Genomic DNA, 8,937 nt, shown 5'->3' with positions numbered 1-8,937 from the left:
ATACTCCCAAAGCATATTATCCAGAAGCTAGTTATCCAGTGCCATATCGAAACTTGTACAAAGGTAAATCAGATTCAGGAATTGTAAGTGATGCCATATACGATGGAGGTCTGAAAGGAAAAGGTCATGCAGAATATGTAGACACAGGAGCTAGTATTTATCATTCGGATAAGAGCGATGTATACGACAGATTCAATGACGAACCTGATTATTAGTTCTGTCAATTAAAAAAACACGAGTAAAATAACATCATTTTTGCTTTGCTTCTGCTTGAATATTGCTCGTACAATTTTATTCCGACAGGGAGCACCACTTTCGCACAATAAAAAAAAAAGCGAAGCAGTAGAGTTCATGCGTTGGTCCTTAGCGATGTCATGGTTTATTATCAAGTCAATAAGCAAGACGCGGAGTAGTGAGTACATGCTGTCGAAACAATTAAAAGTGACATGTGCTAATGAAAGTGTATTTGTTTTCTCTCACGTGTAATGGATATACTTCTGTATCAGGAAACTACTATCAGGTAAATTTTCAGTATAATATTTATAATTACGAAATGCCAGTATTGCAAAAATGGGCGTAACGCCCCGGAGCTTATATTATAGCGTAAACGCAACAGCGAGAAATTAATTATAAGTGGAATCTAGGTCATGTTTTTCGAGTTTCGCCGTTTATTTATACGATCATTTTAAGCTACCTTTGCTGCTGTCATATACCGGTAGCAGTTCATAACTGCATTTTGAGGTTACAGTTCGTAAGGAACTAGCAATCAGTGATACAGTGTTTGCATTTATTTCACATATTTTCCGAAAAAGTAAGATTGTTTTGAGTTTTTTCAGTGACTAACGAATGCACGGTAGTTTGGCCTTGAATTGTTAGTGGTAAAGTACAGACGTTCCAGCATTACCATGCAGTGTGTTTGCTGAGGCTTTGTTTTATTATATGCGAATTACGAAACAAATTGTATCTGAGTGAAGAAGATTATGACGAATGTAGTAAGTTGTCATTGAATTTATTTGTCATCCTACAGTTGATAATTAACTTTTGCATGTTACAATGTGATTCAATAAAACGATGCATGCAAAAAAAAATCTGTAGTCTATGTATTTCAAGACCTTGACCAATATCAGTGTAGCTATTAAATTGAAGGTGAATGTGGCCTTATTTCCATATACAATATAATAAAAGAGTCGATTGATGTACAGAATTTGGTGATTTCAATATTGCAAGGATAACCCTCATGTTCTATCTAAACCAACATCAAAATCTACTGACAAACTTTAAATGACAGTAAAGGTAATTCTAGCTTTCACGATTTGGAAATATCTTGTTGACTATGACCATAGTCCATCCATAATACTTGTTTCTTCCATTTTTCTAGTTACAATGACCCTGACGCGTACAGTTCAATAACGCGAAATCATTTCATATACCGGTAGTTTTTTGTTTATGAATTTTATTTTGTAAACAGAGTTAAATCTAAATGTCCATTGTCAGGTATGCCCAAACGATTAGCGTTATTATTATTATTATTATTATTATTATTATTATTATTATTGGCTTTTGTTATCTCCCCACATCACTCATAGGATTTATGTCTTATTTGTGTTTCGTTATGAGTTAGATGGGTTAAATGAGGGATAACTAAGTGATATGAAGCCGAGATATGGTTAGTGGGTTAATTAAGGGGATGTAAGTGACATGAGGCCGAGGAATGTGAAAAGTTTTCAATGTATTGTGAAGAGATATCGAAGCTTCACCTCTTATCAAAATAAGTAATGGTTAGCTTTGAGGGTGAAGTTCTTATACGTTATTTATGGATAATGTGAATTATCGGGGAAAGGGAGGGTGAGGAAGATTTTCTTCTGGTGGCTGTACATGTCATCTCTAGGGAGGGAAGTGGATAGGTAACATTGGCATCCACAAGGCAATTGACCATATAGTGCAAACCGAGAATGTTTATTTTTTATTTATTTAACGTTGTGTTCATATAGAATTTTCATTGTTTCGATCACGACAGTAAGTTACGTCAACAAAAAGGAATTTGAGAACATTCCAAGCCAGTATGGATTTGTGCGTGTTTTTTTAAGCAGATTAAATCGCAATACTGTTTGTAGCTTCTTTAACATTTTCATGATTTGAGATCATAATGTAGACGTAGGCCTACTATGATTTAAATCTGATACATTTCTACAAAGATTATTTTCTCAAAGGAATAAAATAGTAAAAAGGAAGCCAGAAATAATGTGAGATTTCAGATCGGTTCGATAATGATAATTTTATAGAAATAGTCTGTTAAAAATAAACATACATGCGTTTTAAACTCTGACTGCGATCCGCATTGAAAAGATTTGTTTGTGTTGTAGGTATTCTATGTCACTAAAGATGTAGCTTATGTGATTCACAGTGATAAAAAATGAAAAGCTAAAGTTTCGAGATTGTAGAGAAGTAGGCTAGAAAAGCTCTGTTATCAAATAAGAGAAATAAAGATTGCTTGAAAGCATTAATAATGATTTACATAAGCGTTAACTTAAATTGAACGTAAGATTTTACCATGAAAGCTGCAAACTCCAAGTATTCATGTTTGTTTTTATACGTTATTTCAAAACAACATGCATTCCTAATAGCGCTGAAGTAGGCAACAGAATAGGCTATAACTGTAATGAAATGACGTCGTTGTTATGTTTCCATGGTTACCAAGTAAGTATATTTGCCACTATTTGCGGTTATACCACAGTCTGGTATATAGTCACGAAGCTTGAGTTGTTGAGGGTACTAGGAACAATAGACTGTGCAGGTACTATTTTGCATTGTCTGTAATGAGGCGATAATAGCGATCCTAGTAGTTAGCAACTATCTATGGATGCATATTCCCTACGTATTGAGCTTCGCGACTGTATATGTGGTTATATTGTATTTACATCTATTTTTTAATTTTACAGTAACATTTTACATTCAAACGCTTGCGTTTTCATTGTGATTGGGCATTACGATTAAATAATTAATAAAAAAAATTCTTTTAAAATGGTAATTGAAAATATCGATACTGGAAACAGACATATAACAAACATTTTATTGAAAAAAACTTCTAGACTTTCGTAACATTTCTAGCACTTTGTTCAAAATTATGTTTAGCAAAAATAAATATGAGTATCTAATAATGAATGTTTATAATTTAATATAGCCTAAATGATAATTTTAAAAGTAGACTTTATCTTTGGAATCCAATTGGGTACTGTATGTTTGTTTAAATTCTTTCAATTACAGTAACTGGTATGTATAAATATGTGATTTGCCCTAAAAATTTCTGAACATTCAGCTTTACACCCAACCTTGGAATTGTTCATGAATGTAAAAGATGGACTGCTGTTATAATAACTGGAATATTTCGCGGGAGGATTCTCCCTCACCCTCTGAATATGTGCTTGACTAGAAAATTGAGAAAATTTAATATGTTATAATAGTAACTTATGTTATATTTTTTAAACCGTTTCTTTACTTATCTCCCACTGGTTAAAATATGCAATTCGTACATTATTTACAGGTCATGGTTTTATATTTCAAAAAGTATTTTTTGTTGGTTTTGTGTATGTAGGCCTAGGCCTACTATAATAAGAGAAATGTTAACGTATGCATACAAACTATCATGTTTTTCTTATTATGTAATTTGACTAATGTCATTTCATTTATTGAGTTTTTCTTATGTCGATCTCTCTTAGGGTGAAACAGAAAACACTCACATATAATAAAATTGTTGTCTTCAAACAAAGGCCAGACCATGAACTTTGAGACGTATTATAAATATTGAATACATTATTTGTTACTTACATGTTGTAAACATTATTTAATTTTATAGAATTAAAATTATAAAAAAATATTTAAAATGCCATCTTATCTCACTCTATCCTCAACTGGTTATTGTCAAGACTGCAAAGCATTTTGTAAAGCGTGCGGTCATTGCCCTATTTCTTTCTTTATGAAGAGATAAAGGACCTGCAGTTCATAGTTACAGGTTAACACTAAACTTTCGACGTATAAAAGAAGTCGGTGATAATAAGCATAACTGGATATTGTATTAGCACAGTCTAGTATATACAGTCGCGAAGCTTAATACGTAGGAAATATGCAAACATTGGATAGTTGCCCACCACTAGGATCGCTAATATCGCCTCATTGCAGGCAATGCAAAATAGTACCGTCACAGTCTATTGTTTCTAGCACCCTCAAAACTCAAGCTTCGTGACTGTATATAGTAGACTGTGGTATTAGGATTAAACTCTCCATTACATGTACGTGTAGGCAGGCCTACATTTTTCTCCCACAAAACTGGCGAATGTGTATTAATGTATCTTCACAGACTGTTGAAGGTAATGTATAGGTACCGTCTTTGAAATATTGTGGGAACTCTGCACACAAGTCTGAGAGTCTATACCAGTGTTGAATAACAGCATATCTGACCGTGAAACGGACCTGGGTTCAAATCCTGGTTGGGACAAGTTACTTGGTTTTTTCAGAGGTTTTCGCTCAACGTATGAAGAGCAAATGCTGGGTAACTTTCGACGCTGGACCCTGGATTCATTTCGCTGGCATTGTCATCTTAATTTTCACTAGTTTATAAAGCGTCGTAAAATAAACCAATTAATTACCTATACTGTTTTCATTTTATCATGCTGGATTTGCAGTGAAAGGCCTGTTCATAGGCAGAACACTAATGTATTATGTATGTAAAAAAAGTTTGAGAAACTTTAATTGTTGTCTTACATTTTGGTTCACCTCGGCACTCGCGGTTTCAGGCTTTTAGCATTGTCTACGTTTGTTCACTAGTGGTGGGGAGTGTTTCGAAGACCTGTGACAGGTTTGTCGCTGGTTCCGACACAGGTGATTCATAGCGATGGCGACTGACGTAGGTATATAATCTGACAGCTCAGGAGATGTGGCCAAAAAAGTATGTATGTGATCCAATAGATTAATTCCTCTCCCGACAGGTCGCGGCCCTGTAAGGCCCGGGTGGCGTACGTCGTATAAATGAACCTAAAAGGGAGGGGTTAAACTAATGTAGAGAAATAAAGGAAGAAATTATGTTTTACTCATTAACAGACGGCGGATTTTCGGTCCCTACACAATGACAAGATGTCACGTCACTTGGCTTACGGAGGGAGCGTAGCATGAGTTCGGAGACCTCCCTGCGACTGACATAACTTATACATAATGTTCAGTATCGGGACCGAAAATCCGCCGTATGATCATTATACATTTGCATAATGTACCTAGTGAACTGAACATCTATACTAATAATAAATCTGTAGCCAAAATTTTTCTGGTAATTTTCGATTTTCCAAAATTAATTGGTGTTAACATGTATAATTAACTATCCTGAAACCGAAAATCGCTTTTTTGAAATTTTTGTTTGTATGTCTGTCTGTCTGTCTGTCTGTCTGGATGTTTGTTACCTTTTCACGCGATAATGGCTGAACGGATTTCGATGAAAATTGGAATATAAATTAAGTTCGTTGTAACTTAGATTTTAGTCTATATAGAATTCAAAATACATTATTTAAAACGGGGGTTATAAGGGGGCCTGAATTAAATAAATCGAAATATCTCGCTTATTACTGATTTTTGTGAAAAATGTTACATAACAAAAGTTTCTTTAAAAATGATTTCCGATAAGTTTTATTGTATGCAAAATTTTGATAGGATTGATATTTAAGGATATACAAGACTTTTAAAATAACAATACAATACATTTTCACCGCCACCTCAGATTATAGCCTTGTTGTTCCTGCAATAACTCCTATGTGCAAAATATAAAATTTTTGAGTAGGAAAAAAAAACACATTTATTCATTCCATGGCAATGCTACATAGGAGATCGTGAATTCTTACATTTTCGAAAGAAAGAAATATAATTACATACCGCTGTATCACTATTTAAGTTATTTGAAGGATTCAGAACCATAGTGGGCCAAGCGCCATTTACTGAAGACGTAGAAAACAATGGTTATTAAGTTATTACCATAATTCAATGGAAACATATAGCAAGTAATATAAAGTTTACATATTAAAACTAAATGATATGTCAATCTTCATTAAAGTATGGTTGTATGTAATAACAAATAAGAAACATGTTAAAGGAATTGTCATTGCACCAAATGAATGCTCTCTGGACCAAAATGATCGCATTTTAATTATTTAAATACAATTTCAATTAAGTAAGATATTAAACGATTTATCCTTCTATCAAACACGAATGTTCTCTGGATCAAACGTTCTATTTTAATTATGTAATCTATACTAATAATAAATCTGTAGCCGAAATTTTTCTGGTAATTTTCGATTTTCCAAAAATAATTGGTCCTAACATATATAATTAACCACCTTGAAACCGAAAATCGCATTTTTGAAATTTTTGTTTGTATGTCTGTCTGGATGTTTGTTACCTTTTCACGCGATAATGGCTGAACGGATTTCGATGAAAATTGGAATATAAATTAAGTTCGTTGTAACTTAGATTTTAGGCTATATGGAATTCAAAATACATTATTTAAAACGGGGGTTATAAGGGGGCCTGAATTAAATAAATCGAAATATCTCGCTTATTACTGATTTTTGTGAAAAATGTTACATAACAAAAGTTTCTTTAAAAACGATTTCCGATAAGTTTTATTCTATGCAAAATTTTGATATGATTGATATTTAAGGATATACAAGACTTTTAAAATAACAATACAATACATTTTCACCGCCGCCTCAGATTATAGCGTTGTTGCTCCTGCAATAACTCCTATGTGCAAAATATAAAATTTTTGAGTAGGAAAAAAAACACATTTATTTATTCCATGGTAATGGTACATAGGACATCGTGAATTCTTACATTTTCGAAAGAAAGAAATATAATTACATACCGCTGTATCACTGTTTAAGTTATTTGAAGGGTTCGGAACCAGAGTGGGCCAAGCGCCATTTACTGAAGACGTAGAAAACAAGGGTTAAAATTAAGTTATTACCATAATTCAATGGAAACGTATAGCAAGTAATATAAAGTATACACAATAAAACGAAATGATATGTCAATCTTCATTAAACTATGGTTGCATGTAATAACAAATAAGAAACATGTTAAAGGAATTGTCATTGCACCAAATGAATGGTCTCTGGACCAAAATGATCGCATTTTAATTATTTAAATACAATTTCAGTTAAGTAACATATTAAACGATTTATCCTTCTCAGTTGTAGTTACTCATAAGTCGCAAGTCTACCTCAACATTAAATTTACCTCTATATTTCTTCTTCAAGAATACCAGAGAAGAAATTACACAAGTATGCTGGTGCAAATAGAATGAAGTGTTGTATTGCAATTCTGGAAACATCGGGATATACTATAATGGGTAGTGCATGCATCCAATACTGCAACAGTGTAGGAAACACGACTTTTAAGCTCGAATCAGAAGAGATTTCCAATAATTGTAACCGCCCCTCTTCTTTTTTTTTATTTCATTGGGTTATTTTACGACGCTGTATTAACATCTAGGTTATTTAGCGTCTGAATGAAATGGTGATAATGCCGGTGAAATGAGTCCGGGGTCCAGCACCGAAAGTTACCCAGCATTTGCTCGTATTGGGTTGAGGGAAAACCCCGGAAAAAACCTCAACCAGGTAACTTGCCCCGACCGGGATTCGAACCCGGGCCACCTGGTTTGGCGGCCAGACGCGCTGACCGTTACTCCACAGGTGTGGACCTCTTCGTTTTTAACGGGAAAATTATTATTTATTACAAGGAAGATATTTCCCATACAGTTTTCTTTTCCATTACAAAGGGGATAACATTCCCTTAATTTTTATGTAAATCAGTGAAGATTTTTTTATACTTCCAAAGATATTGGACTAGAGTTCATCATCATGTGTTGCTAAATCACTGAGATTGGGAAATTAATCGAATTTTCGATTCGTAACCCAGCGAGACCACAAGTTTAAGTTCTTTGTCGTTGCTTCAATCTTAAGGCCCATTCACAATGAAAATTAAACATACGTAAGCGATAACTTAAGAATGTAAACGTTACGGTAAAATCATATCATTCATGATGGGGACATAAACATAACCGCTAAGGTACTTCGTAACCATGGAAACATAACAACGACGCCATTTTCTCATATTCTGTCGTATACTTCAGCGCTCCACGATTGTGTGCTGTTTGCAAATCGCGTAAGCATAAGCATGAAAGTTTGGAGTTCGCAAACTTTCATGTTAACGGCTAACGGTAATGTTAATGTCAATGCTTATGTGAATCATTGTGAATGATCCTATTTGATAACCTGGCCGCAAACTTCTGTGTTTATGTTACGGTTATGTTTAATTTTCATTGTGAATGGGCATTTATCCTGAACGGTGAACACAGTTAAGGCTCATTCACAATGAAAATTAAACATAACGTAAGCGTGAACTTAACGTTACAGTAAAATCAAGAAGTCATATCATCATTCACGATGGAAACACAAACATAACAGCAAACATACTTGGTAACCATGGAAACATAACAACGACGCCATTTCCTCATATTCTGTCGTATACTTCAGCGCTCCACGATTGTGTTCTGTTTGCAAATCATGTAAGCATAAGCGTGAAAGTTTGGAGTTTGCAAACTTTCATGTTAACGTCTTACGGCAATGTTTATGTCAATGCTTATGTGAATAATTGTGAATGATCCCATTTGGTAGCCTGGGCGCAAACTTCTGTGTTTATGTTACGGTTATGTTTAATTTTCATTGTGAATGGGCCTTTAAAGTTGGACCCTGAAGATTAGAATAATAAAAAAAAGCCTACAAATATCGGATAGATACGCAAAACTTGGAGGGAAGGGGACCTCATGCAAGCTCATTTGTTAAACCCTGTCTCAGAAATCTGAGGTAAACAAAAAAATTCCAGAAATCTGATAAAATT

General features: G+C 34.0%; 1 protein-coding gene across 1 annotated transcript in view; it reads left to right on the top strand.

Annotated features, from left to right (window-relative positions):
* The first annotated feature begins 372 nt into the window (after positions 1-372).
* Pld (Phospholipase D) overlaps positions 373-8,937 on the top strand; it is a 151,859-nt gene continuing 143,294 nt past the window's right edge. The window contains exon 1 of the mRNA XM_069819218.1: positions 373-520. The gene's annotated coding sequence lies outside the window, so the exon portion shown is untranslated. The remainder of the gene's footprint in view (positions 521-8,937) is intronic.

Source organism: Periplaneta americana, chromosome 2 (genome assembly GCF_040183065.1).
Source record: "Periplaneta americana isolate PAMFEO1 chromosome 2, P.americana_PAMFEO1_priV1, whole genome shotgun sequence".
Lineage (NCBI taxonomy): Eukaryota > Metazoa > Arthropoda > Insecta > Blattodea > Blattidae > Periplaneta > Periplaneta americana.
Note: the sequence above shows the minus strand (reverse complement) of the source record. Positions and strands in the feature narration are given on the sequence as shown.